This window comes from Lates calcarifer, linkage group LG11, assembly GCF_001640805.2.
Source record: "Lates calcarifer isolate ASB-BC8 linkage group LG11, TLL_Latcal_v3, whole genome shotgun sequence".
Classification (NCBI taxonomy): domain Eukaryota; kingdom Metazoa; phylum Chordata; class Actinopteri; family Centropomidae; genus Lates; species Lates calcarifer.
In genome coordinates, this window is record NC_066843.1 from 23,065,181 (window position 1) to 23,072,483 (window position 7,303).

The window sequence follows — 7,303 nt, forward strand, 5'->3', positions numbered from 1 at the left end:
TTAGTGAGAAAAAATTAGTTGTAAATTTCAAGTTCTATATGAAGAGCTAGACATTAGAAAGTAAGTCTGGTTTACCATTCTGAGTAACTGTCTTGGGGAACAATAGCCATAGTTTTCAGAGGGTTCAACAATAGTATAATACTTCTTGACATAATTTCAATACCATAGATCACAGCATCATACCATTTTAAATCCCATTCTTAAAACGTATTTTGTGGAACTAGAAAGCCCTCCACCGTAAAGTAACCTACATCTATCACACATCTTTCTCTGGATCCAGACTGTAATTTATGAAGTCTATCTTACCCCATGACACAACACAACAGCACCAATGCACTTCAGCCTACTTTAACTTTGAACTCTGTCCTCCCTTGAAGAGTGCGCTGAACCCATAGACTGAATATAGAAAGGTCTAAAAACCCAAAGGCAAGCCAAGCCTTGTTTCTAAAAGTGTCACTGTGATAAGACTAAGATCATCTAAGCCATAAGACTTAGCCTCATGCTTTAGGGAAACAGCAGTAGTGTGCCGAGTGTGCTTTTGAGGGTAGGGTTGAACCATGGTGTTAACCCAGTTGTAAACATGCATAAGCAGGGACTGAGCCTGTTTGAATGCATGCTTTCCTACTACAGTTATCTTCTTGCCATGGTACATTTCCATTTTTCAGTGTTCAGAAAATGTCCAGAGTTAAAGTGTGCACCTTTTTTCCTCCCAGATTGTTAGATACGTCAAGCCAAAGAAAATGCAGTCTACTACAACAGGTCTGCAGTTAATCTGTTTGTGTGCTGCTGTTTCTATATTTAGTCTATCCTTATTTGACCCAGATAGGTTATACAAAATGTTAGAAACTCATTTCAAAATACAATGTTTGATTGTATTTCAGCAGCACTACAATCAAACATTTCCAATGTCTTAAACCTCCAAGATGGAAATCATCTAGCCACTATTTTCATGTTTTTTCAGGCTACTAACTGTAAGTAATTTTAATACCAACAATGACTTAGTAAAAACCTTTAAATTATTTTAGCAGTTCACAAGTGTAAAACCACATACCCACATTATACTTTTGCTTTCTTTTTGTCAAAAGGTTGAAATGTCATTGTGATTTGTTGTTCTCTCAGGAAGACCGATCTGAGGTTAACATGAAATGTTCAACAGTACGTTTATTACTGTAATTTCCTCTATGTAGGGGAATAGGGAATATGATCTGCTGATTAGAGACTTCTCTGATATCTGTGGTGTCAAACTCTCGACTTACTTTTCTGTCAAGTACACAGATTTTCCGAAGTAAAATTCCAAGACAGTTAGTTATTTTCACTTTACCTACACAAGTGACTCTCAAGTGCTTCCTTATCTAATGCTTCCAGTTCCAGTTTTACACCTTAGCTTCCAACATTTATTTCTGCATTTAGTTGTTTTTATTCTGCCTCTGCCCCCTTTTTGGTTATAACTAACTATTCCTGCATACTTTCTGCTACAGAAACCATTCAACAATCAAAATATATCTATATATCAACATATCTAAACCACTGAGAAAATGCTGCTGTGTTCACCATGACCTGCAACCTCAACACGTACTCACACTGGTGTGAAGTGGGAATCTTTAACAAGAGCAAAGAGTGCAATTCCATTCAATTCAATTCAGTTTTATTCACATAGTGCCAAATTACAAAAGAAGTTATCTCAAGACAGTTTTCATATAGAGCAGGTCTAGACAATACTCTATATGTTATAATATTTACAAAGAGAGACTCAACAGTTCCCACCATGAGCAGCACTAGGCAACAGTGGCAAGGAAAAACTTCCTTTTAAGAGGCAGAAACCTCGAGCAGAACCTGACTCATGGAGGGCAGTGAGCAGCAGCTCTTGTTGAGGAGCAGGCTGAGAGGAGAACTAAATACTGTCAACTAAATAAGGACACATGTTGTGTGTTTTAGTTAGCTGACTTGCTATGTAAGCCTAGATTGAGGAATCACATGAGGATGGGACATCTAGTGGGGAGTGCTGCTGCATGTAGTCCCTTGGACTTACATTAAGTTGTTGACAGTCAGTAAATACCTCCAAACTGTAGGCTAGCTGCTTGTTAAACAACAATGTCTTGTTTTCTATTTTTACACCTTTAAATGCAGAAGATATAGGCCCACTTCTGTCACTTTGACAGAAGTGGGCCTATATCTTCTGCATTCAGAACAGGTATGAGGGGGCTAGCCCATTTAGAATTCATTAGGAGCACTGTAAAGTCTGATCTACAGTAACATGAATAGGGAGCCAATGAAGGGAGGCTAAAATTGGAGTAATGTGGTCAAACCTTCTTGATTTGGTTAGCATTCTAGCTGCAGCATTTTGAACCAATTGTAGACTTTTAGTGCTAGCACGCGGTAGTCCCGAAAACAAAACATTACAATAATCCAGTCTAGAGGAAACAAAGGCATGAACTAGAATTTCAGCGTCTGCCATAGAGAGAAAAGACAGAATCCTAGCTATATTGCGTAGGTGTGAAAAGGCGTTCTTTGTAATGTCTTTAATGTGCTGATCGAAGGAAAGATCAAGTAAGAGAAAGCTAAGAGATGGAATCTGAATCCAGAGCGAGAAAAAAAATTGTTTACTACTTTAGCAAGTGCTGTTTGGGTAGAGTGAAAGGCCCTAAAGGCAGACTGAAAAGGTTTGAAAAGATTATTATCAGCTAAGTGGGCTGAAAGCTGCTGCGACACAACTTTTTCTAGAAGAATGGAAGATTTGAAACAGGCCGATAGTTACTCAAAGACCCAGGATCAAGGTGTGGTTTCTTAAGTAAAGGTTTAACCACAGCTGTTTTAAAGCTAGAAGGAACAATGCCAATCGTCAACGATAGATTCACAATATTCAGCACTGCAGGGCCCAAGACTGGCCAGAGATCTTTGAAGAATTTACCTGGAAAAGGGTCAAGAAAGCAAGTGGTGGGTTTAGAAGCTAGTACCAGCTTAGATAATGAATCAAGACCTACAATGTCAAATTCATCAGAGCAGAAACTCTCTGAGACTCTGTGTGATGCTCAGCTGGTTCTGCAGCAGATGCTGGAGAAAATAAACTAATTTTTAATCTAATCTCATCAATTTTACTGCAGAAAAAATTCTGAAACTCATGAGCAGTAAAGGGAGAGCAACTAGGAGGGGGCTGCTTTTCAGTGAGTTTAGCTACAGTGTCAAAAAGAAATCTAGGATTCTGTTTATTGCTATTGATTAAGTTTGAAAAATATGCAGCTCTGGCAGTAGACAGTGCATGCTTATATTCCAGAACAACGTGGTGCCACTGGAGATACAGAGTTTCTGATTTTGATTTACGCCATTTGCGCTCTAATTTCCAGCAGGCCTGTTTCAGAGCAAGTTTTATTTGTGAACCAGGGCATAGACCTCTTTGACTGTCTAACTTTAGTGGTGAGAGGTGCAACTGAATTCAGGAGACTAGACAGGGTTGTATTTAAATCCCTGGTACAGTTTTCAACAGAACCTATTGCTGCAGTAAAAGGACCTCTGGTAGTTGCTCACCAAGAACAGTTAAAGTTGTGGGACCTGTGTGTCTGGTGGAAGATACATTTGAAACAGTTTTAGGGGGACAGGCTAAAGTTGCCCCAAATTTGATAAGAAATGGTATGGATGGTTGGAGATAACAGATGTGACAGGAGAGATAGTCAGATCAGACACCTCTATTCCACGGGAAAGAATCAGGTCTAGAGTGTTACCACCACAGTGAGTAGGTTCATGTACAGACTGTGTGAACCCAAAAGTATCAATAGGTGCCAGAAAGGCTTTATTTAGAGGGTCAGAGGCCTTATTTAGGTGAATGCTAAAGTCACCCATAATTAGAATGTCATCACTATATGTGACAAGACATGATAAAAAATGTCCAAATTCATCTAAAAACTGTGAGTAGGGGCCAGGTGGTCTGTAAAGTACCACAGGGTGGAGGTCACAATCTGTTTTTCTGGTGAGGGAGATCTGAAGCTACTGGTGAAGGTTTCAATACTACAGAAGTTAGAAGTGACATTAAGAGCTGAGGTTAGACCAAAGAAAGACTTATAAATTAAAGCGACAATTCCACCTTTTTTTGTAGCTCAAGCAACATATGCATTGGTATACTCAGGTGGGGAAGCTTCATTTAATGGTAGGAACATATCTGGTTTAAGCCATGTTTCACATAGACCAATCATATCCAGATTATGTTCAAGAATCAAGTCATTTATCAATAATGCCTTAGTAGAAAGTGATCTAATATTTATAAAGCCAAATTTGAGGATCATATAACAACAGTACTATGATCTATCATTTTGGTCAGCAACAGATAAACAAGTGGAACAAAAACAAGCCAAGCAGCAGCACACTTTTGCTTAGACACCTTTCACATGTTCAATGATATGTTTTTTTTACTTTCATTTTGGTATGTAAGGAAGACAAACAAGCCTATATTTGAAAAACAGGAAAAAGTGGCAATGAAAGAACTGGAAAATAAATGTCAAACAAGTAAGTGCTTTACTCAATAACTATAAATATTTACTAATATTGTAAACTATTTCATATAATGAGAATCATTTTACTATGTAATCTATAACTTCTTCTGATAACCAGATAATGAAAGGGCTTGTGATTGGAAGGAGGGTCCTGCAGAAACCGGTACTGCCCACAGCTGTTCTTCTCCCATCACCTTTATATGAAGATTACCTAAAAGCCTGACATCCAGATCTTGCAGCCACCTTCCAGTGTTCATCCAGGGTAAGAACTGCTTCATAAGTTGAAATACTAAGATTACCCTTTATGCTGTTAAGACAAGGAGGGAAGTTGCAATTTTTGTATTTGTCTACTGCCTGCATGAATGTTTGATTTGTCCTTCTGTTTGAACAGATCATCTTGCTCACAGCCATTATGCCTAAATCCAGAAAGATGCTGGACTCCTTCCTACACAATGTCAATGCTCCATTGAGGTTATGAATAAATGCTCTAACTACAACCTGTCTAAAACCAGGTGACTTTAATTTTCTGTCTTAAATGTAAACAGGTTGTGTCTATATACATTCAACTTATTTTCTTCTACTGTTTGTAGTGCCCTATGACTTCAACCTGGTTTGCAGTGGGAATTTTTGACAAGAGCAAAGAGTGTAATTATGATCTTTATTATCAGATGTACAACAACACAGACAGCATATTTATCAGAAGAGAAGCAGGCTTTGCTCTCATTTACAGGAATGATCAAGTTATTTTGTCATCAATGTCAGACTCTTACCAACCTGATATCAAGGTTGAAGTAAGTGACAGCTGAAGTAAAAATGCTAAGATATAGCCCACCCTCCAGGTACTTAATGTCACATTTATGCATTCCCAACAATGTTTTATTGTGTGTGTGTTTTTTTTTTTTTTTTTACTGAATGAGTAATTTGCGTTGCATAATTTTGATGAATTTTCCTCTGAGCATGAGGAATTAGGAATGTAGGCTTAAGGTGTCATAAAGACTTCTGTACTGCAGAAACTGTAATATGTACCAATTGTAGTAGAGCACAAGATGAGTGTCTTTCAGAAAACAAGAAAGAAAAAGGAAGGGAAAAAAACACTTTGATGTATTTGTTAGATTACTGTGATTTCAGTTGTATTGTTTTATTATGATGTAAACTGCATGTAAATCTATAAGGTCAGTCCTCTTCTGGGTGTGGTCACTCTCATTTGTAACAACTGAAACAACACTTCTTGAAACAAGTAATCTGTAATATTGAGTCACGTGACTGGGTGACCTGACCTGACGTGACCCTGCCCATTAGTCTGGTTGTTACTGTACATACAAAGAATACAGAATGCATATTTAATAACAGTTTTGATAACACTGACGTTTTGTGAAACACTTATTCATTGCTGAAAGTGAGAGTAGTAAATATCAAACTACCTCCTGCAGCAGGCTAACTTAGCCTAGCATAAAGACTGGAAATGGGGAAAAAGTTAGACTGGGCCTTTCCAAAGGTGCCAAAATTTACCAGCACATGTAAAGATGACTAACAGGTCAAATCTGTTTTTTTTAAGTGTAAATATGACGTACTAGACTATGTCTTGGCAAGGACCATTTGCTAGGCAACCGGCAAAGACTCAAGCCATGGTCAAACCCTAATTATTAGGGATCTTATTTTTTCCCTGTTGTTTCCTTGTCTCTCCCTCCTGTCTTCCCCCTGTGTCTCCCCCCATTGTCTATGTGTGCGTGTTGGAGGTGTGACTCTGTGCTGATCACCTGGCTCCCCTGCTCCTCATTAATCACCACCACCTGTAGTATACAAACCCTGGCTTTTCATTCACTCTTCAGCACATTATACATAAGCTCGCCTGTGACTATTCTGCTGCTTCGTCTCTGCTGCTTGCATGTTTCCTGCTGTCTCCTCCATTCCTCAGTGCTTGCCATTCACCTGCAAACCTCTGGCATCTCCACTATTCCCCCTTTCACCACACCACAACTCACCTCCTAGCCTCCAGCCAGTCTTTGCCATCTCTGTTGTTGATCTGCTGTTTCAAGAAACAGTTCGCAAAATAAACTACAGGGGCATAGACTACTTCCAAGCTCAGAGAATAGTTGACCAATTTTCATGTGTGAATAGACTCAGGACTAAAGAATAATTCACTCAAAATGCATACTAATGTTATTGTCTCACCCTATATATTCTGTATACCAGTACTGATTGCAAAATCTGCATCTCTGGTTTAATGATGCTTACTCCCTGAAATAAAACAGCATAAGTTAATTTTTGGGTAAATTAAATGGGCAGGAGCAGTCTTACATGTCACTGCTAACACAAGCCATTTATCCTTTGCTGCTCCCATTGCTTACTAGATACATGTCATGTGGTATGAACCACCTGTCAGATAGCATAGAAACAAAGTGCAGAGATTTAAAACCTTTAGCCATGGAGAGGAAAATGTGGTGACTCAGCACAACAGTAGAAGAAATAGAGCTGTTTGAGTTTTTATTTATTTATTTATTTATTTTTACACAGATTGTGCCTTGCTTTCTCCTTTTGAATTTACTGTGGTAAACTGAGTTTATCTCTGCAAAATTTAACTGACTGGCAAAACATTTGGGCTCGTTTCAATCTGAAAAGATACCTTCAAATGTAAGCACAAGGGCATTGTTGAGTTCATTGCAATAAGCTCACATAGTAACAATACCAAAACACATTTTGATTTTCCAAACACAAGTCAAAATGTCATGTCAGTGCCACTGCAAAGAAACCTTGCAGATGAAGACAGAACCTAGCCTTGGGACTGATGAGGATGATAGCTCACACAAGAAATATAGATTATA